Consider the following 6,000-nt stretch of genomic DNA (forward strand, 5'->3'; position numbering starts at 1 on the left):
ACTTTAACTAGTGCCCATATGGGATAAAGGAGGTTGCTTAACCAGTTACACGATAACTCTAGCCCTAAAAATATACATTTTAAAGAAAACATTTATGTTTGCAGAAAAATTGAGCAGGAAGTATAGTGTTTTCATATACATTCTCATATCCCATTCCTCATCTCTCAATACAATGTACCATTTCCAATATTATTATCATCACATTTCATTAATGTAGAATGTTTATTCTCATTAATGAGTTGCTAACATTAAGGTAGACTGTGTTCTACATTCTGTGCATGTATTTACCAATACAACAGAAGTTATAGATTTTTGTACTCTAAAAGTGCACTGTATTCCTTCTTTTATCTTCTTATCCATTGACTAATCTCCAGGAAAAAACTCCAGAAAAAAAAAAAAAAACTTCACTGTCTCCATAGTTTTATCTTTCCCACAATGCAGTTGAAATCACATGGTAGGTAGCCTTTTTGATTGGCTTGTTTGGTATACCTCATTTTATTTTTTTCATTTAACTGTTAAAAAGATTTCATTTTTCTCCAAATTTTAACAATGTGGAACAAAGATGCCATAAACATTAACAAAGTTTTTGTGAGATACGAGTTTTCAACTAATTTAGTTAAAATACCAAGGATCACACTTTCTGGGTTATAGAATATGTTTCATTTTAGGAAATAATGACAGACTGTCTTCCAGTGTGTCAGTATAGTTGGCATTCCCATCTGCAAACGAAAGAAAACTGTCATTCCACATCATCACAACATTTGGTGTTGTTAACAGTTTGGACTGTAGCCACTCTAATAGGTGTTCAGGCATATCTCCTTGATGTTCTAATTTGCAATTAGCTGGAGAGTATGATGATGAGCATCTTACACATGTGTTTGCCATCTGTATATTTGCAGATCATGTACTCATTTTATAACTGTGCAAGTAGAGCTCTGCTGTTGAATGGTGGTTAGTATTCTATGCCATTTTTGTCTTAGCCAATGGCTTGTCTTCTCATTCTCCTAAGGATATCTTTTGCAAGGCAGATGTTGTCATTTTAATGAGGTTTAACTTTTTTTTTTTATTTCATAGGTCGTGATTTTTACGTATTTAAGTCATCATTTTCAAACCTCAGATCGAGTCCTGTGAGAGTCAGCACCTACATTTTCGCCTGTGTTCTCTCTGGGTATTTTTAGAGTTTTGCATTTGCATTTTGATTGATGATGTATTTCGAACTAATTTTGTTAAAGGTTTGAAATCTATGTGTAGATGTATTTGTTAGCTGGATATACATTGGACCAGTACCCTTTGTTTAAAGGGATATCCTTTCTTTGCCTGTGGAATTTCTTTTCCTGCTTGGTCAAAGATCAGATGATTATATATGTATTGTTGTATATCTTGGTTAGATAGTTTATTCCATTGATTCTTTTTAATGTTTCTTGCCAAAAGAACCTATCTTGATTATTATATTTTATAGAGTCTCTTTAAGATGTTTGAAAGACAAGAGTTATGAAAAAAACTCAGGATGAGAACATGAGAATGAGAGCAAGAGAGACACTGTGAATGAGTGAATGACAGCAAGCACAAAAGAGAAACACAGAGAAAGATCCTCCATCACTGGTTCACTTGCCAGATCGTTGCAACAACTAGGGCAGGGCCAGGCCAAAGTCAAGAGCCAGGGACTCCACTGGGTCTCCCACGTGGATGAAGGGGCCCAGATAGTAGGGTCATCATCCACTGCTTTCTTGGTGCATTAGCAGGGCGCTGGACACAAACCAGAGAAAGGAGGACATGACCCGGAGCCCAAGTGATGTGCCAGCACTGCAGGTTGTGTAAACAGTCACAGGAGGTTGCCAATGGCTGTACTGAGTCCTGAAACTGTTAACATCAGTCTTCTTACTCTTTTCCCATATTTTGTTGATTTTTGTGAGCTTTTTGCCTTTCTGTATAAATTTTCAGACCAGTATTTTAATATAATTGAACTAATTAGATACAAATGTCCCCTATTTTTTATTTAAAGACGTATGCTTTCTTAATTATATTAGCTTCATGGAAACACAATCTTTGAAAGTAAATTTGTGATAATAATTTTAGTTTTATAGTGATTAATTTTGGAAAGATACTTCTTTAATTATACTTTAATATCTGTTGTAAAAATATAGATACATATTTATGCTTGGTGCAAATAAAAATTTTACCTCATACATATAATTGACCTAATTATTCACGTTGTAATTATATGAACATGGTATGAGTGAAAAAGGAAATGAAAAATACTATGAAAACAGTATTTTCACAAGCTAAGTTTCTGTGTGAAATTTTTATTTCTTATGTCATTGAAAGCTTGCTACAAAATCTGTCCAAAATAATGTGAAAATGTTAATGAAGATGGTAAATCAAACTTCAAGATTTACAGCAAATTAAAATAGAAGCAATAGGTTTATCTAATATTCACATAATTAGCAACATCAATTGAAAAATACAATCTCAGCGTTACGTAGAACCTAATAAATGTAAGTTTACATAATTCTTATTTTGATAATAACTCTTAAAACAATTTATGGGGCCAGCGTCTGAAATAGCTGCTGAGTCGAATCCAGGATGCTCCACTTCTGATCCAGCTCTCTGTTAGTTTGCTTGGGAAGGCAGCAGACAACAGTCCAGGTACTTGGGCCCTTACACCCAATTGGAAGACTTAGGCAAACCACCTATCTTCTGGCTTTAACCTGGCATAGACCTATTCTTTCCTTCTATTTGAGGAGTAAACTTATTTGAAGTTTGAAATTTAAAGGAAAACAAAAATCCTAATGCATATGAATCTAATCAACAGAAAAATGTAACATAATTTTGTTAAAAAAACTAACGCTTCTGAAATACTCATTCTTTTTTAAGTGTTTATTACTTTGAAATGCAGAGACACAAAGAGAGAGGCAAAGAGGAAAATCTTCCACCTGTTGGTTTACTCTCCAAGTGTCTGCAGTAGTTAGAGCTGAGTTGATTTGAAGCTAAGTACAAGGAGCTTCTTGTGGGTCTCCCATGGAGGTGTAGGAACCAAGAATTTGGGCCACCCTCTGATGCTTTCCCAGGCACACTGGCAGGGATCTGCATCAGCAGTTAAGTACCTGATATTACTACTGGCTGCTATATGGGTGGCAGCTGCAGATGGCAGCTTTACCAGTTATGGCAGAGTGCTGACTGTGTGCCTCCCATTTCCTTAAAATATTACCTGTGGTGAATCAGATAAATAACTCTTAGGAAACAAGTCAACCATTGAGTTAATATTGTATACGTTTCTTTAATTGATTGAGGTCAATAAAACAGAACATTTGTCTTCAAAATTGCAAGATAAATGCATGTTATAGATGTAAATGAGTGAACAAAGATTAACAGTTTCATAGAATTGATGTCTCTTATAGTACTGTGTGATTCAATATAAAATTCTGTTAAAAATCTTTCTGATTCATAGGAATTTGAAGAGTAAAATGTATGTTTTTCTATACCTCTCTTCCTGTTGTTACAGGTTCGAAGGACAACTTAGTAAATAATATGAACTTAGAAACACGCAGAAATAAAGCAGATTGTAGAACACTGTAACGGTGTCAGTCTGTCTCAGCTACACTGGTCCTAATGGTGTCATCTGTTAGCAGTTCTTCTCTTTTCCCCTGCTACTGAGTAAGCAGCATTCAGAGTCCAGCCAAAACCTGAGATGCAGTGTTAGACACCATCTGGATTGCTCATCTGATTTCAATCCAAATCGTCCTCAAGCCGATCTTGGAACAGAGTGAAGAATTTGAATGTGATTAGGGTGAGGAATGAAGAAGGCATGGAGACAGATCAGCATCAAGCTTCCAGGCACAAAGGGGTGCTTTTCTCATTTGCAGTCTCCATTGTGAAAAACAGGATTTTAGAGCCAGAAAATGTAACAGGCATACAGGTAGAAATACAAAGACAAGCACATTCATCTGTGTACCCTGAAACATACTCTATAGAAGTGATTTTTTTTTCAAATTGTTTTAGTAATTTTGATGAGGAACTGTTTATTTAGCAAATATCAACCAGCTATAAATTTCAGATCATTGAATATCATGCATGTGTGTGCATGTGGAAGTGTGACTCTAAAATGCCTCCTCAAAATACTTAAGGTGTACAAGAAAATAACACCAATGCGTTCCACTGATAAATGTTTCCTCTGTTAGTGAGCTGCTGCTGATCCGTATGCAACAACATGAACTAACCAGATGCTTGATCAACAATAAATTAGAAAATTCACATCATCCTGATTTATTTTGATCAATGCTATTTTATTGTCTATTTTAACTCTTATCTGAAAGCATTTCTTAGTTTTAAAAATCTTTCATATTTTCATTCTATGTGTATGACAAACCAAATACAAAAGCCAGAGCTGAGTTAATCCAAAGCCAGGAGCCAGGAATCTCTTCTGGGTCCACCCCATGGTGCTTTGGGCCATCCTCCACGCCTTTCCTAGGCCATAAGCAGGGAGCTGAATTGCAAGTGGAACAGCCAGAACACAAACAGCTCCCATATGGGAGGCTGGCACCACAGGGGATGGTTAGGCTGTTGAGCCATGGTTCAGTCATGGTTCTGCCATGGCAAATACAAGTTCTATGGAGGTATCTGCATTTTTAAATAATCAGAAAGCTTTATCAAAATCCATATTACACATGAACATTGTTAAACAGCATTTCAAATGTGATCATTTATTGAAGGAGAACAAAACCAAACATTCTGGGAGATACTTGGTTTTGCTTTTTTTTTTAATTTATTTTTTAAATTTATTTATTAATTACTTCGTATTATGTGACAATAAGATGCTGGTTTTGCTTTCTGATTGCTTTATTTTAACGATTATTATTGCTTAGTGGCATTTTCTAATTAATTACATGCTACTCTTTGGAGAAGTGTGTTATGTTTGAGGGCAAAGATTGAATCTAATATTTCTAAGTAACACAACTGTCCTGCTGGGACAATATTTTTTTAAATAACCTAAATGCTTTGCTATGACCTAGATACCAAGGTTTTCATGCTGAACAGTCTACTTTAAATGAAATAACCTGAACACACCTGATAATTGTAGAAAAACTATACATAGTTCTTTCCATCCAGGCTTGTTCATTTAATAGTCAAAAAATCATGATTTTAAGAATAATAAAGGATACATCAAAAGTTTGTGCACTTTGACTTAGAGATTTTAATAAGATGACAAATATTCTGTTTACAGTATGCATGAAATGTTGGAGCAGTACAGGAAAAAATCTACTTTTGCTTGTGAAGATTTGAAAAGAGCAGCAAATTAAGTGACATATACTGGGACTTAAAACTTCAAAAGGAATTTTCTATAAGTAAAATCAAAAGAGGATGCTTCAGCCTTGTGGTACACATGTTATGCTTTGTATTTAAAGGAAAGAAAAGTATCACAGAGCTAGAAAAAAAAAAAGGAAACTGCAAAGAAATAGATAAAGATTCAACAGAGACTTCACTGTGTGTAACAGGACAGAGGGCAACACAAATCTCTGCGGTGTAGGTAGTACAAAGCTGCAGAATGTAGAGGTCAAATAATTGCCAAAATAAGTGCCACACAGCCACTGCAATTACCATCAAGTTCCAAAATATGTGTGACTTTCAAACGAGCACATTTTCATTTGTTACACTTTAATAAACTTTATATTCTACCTAAAAGTACATACACACTCATTCAAGAAATTCAAAGCAGTCCTGATCCATTCAGGATCGCTTCAGGCACAGTTTGTGTCTCCAACTCCTGTGGCACTTGTTACTCCTGTGTTTAAATAATAGAATAGACATCACACAGTGACTGTAAAAAGAAGGGGGGGAAATGCCCTGTTACTTCCATTTTATTCTGGGACCTCTTGGAGTTTTTATCTGTATTTTAAAAAAGTCTAAACAACTAACTGAAACCTATGGGAAGGCAGATACTTTTGTGCTTACTAAAAAAATCTTTACAACTGTAACATTGAAATATGTTTTAAGTCTTTGTGC

The 6,000-nt window shown here is 35.0% G+C and overlaps 1 long non-coding RNA gene across 1 annotated transcript in view; it reads left to right on the plus strand.

Annotated features, from left to right (window-relative positions):
* Nucleotides 1-3,964, plus strand: part of LOC131482078 (uncharacterized) — a 96,661-nt gene extending 92,697 nt beyond the window's left edge. Inside the window, exons 3-4 of the long non-coding RNA XR_009246752.1 lie at nt 1,075-1,168; nt 3,503-3,964. This is a non-coding gene — a long non-coding RNA (uncharacterized LOC131482078). The remainder of the gene's footprint in view (nt 1-1,074; nt 1,169-3,502) is intronic.
* Nucleotides 3,965-6,000: the final 2,036 nt, after the last annotated feature.

This window comes from Ochotona princeps, chromosome 15, assembly GCF_030435755.1.
Source record: "Ochotona princeps isolate mOchPri1 chromosome 15, mOchPri1.hap1, whole genome shotgun sequence".
Lineage (NCBI taxonomy): Eukaryota > Metazoa > Chordata > Mammalia > Lagomorpha > Ochotonidae > Ochotona > Ochotona princeps.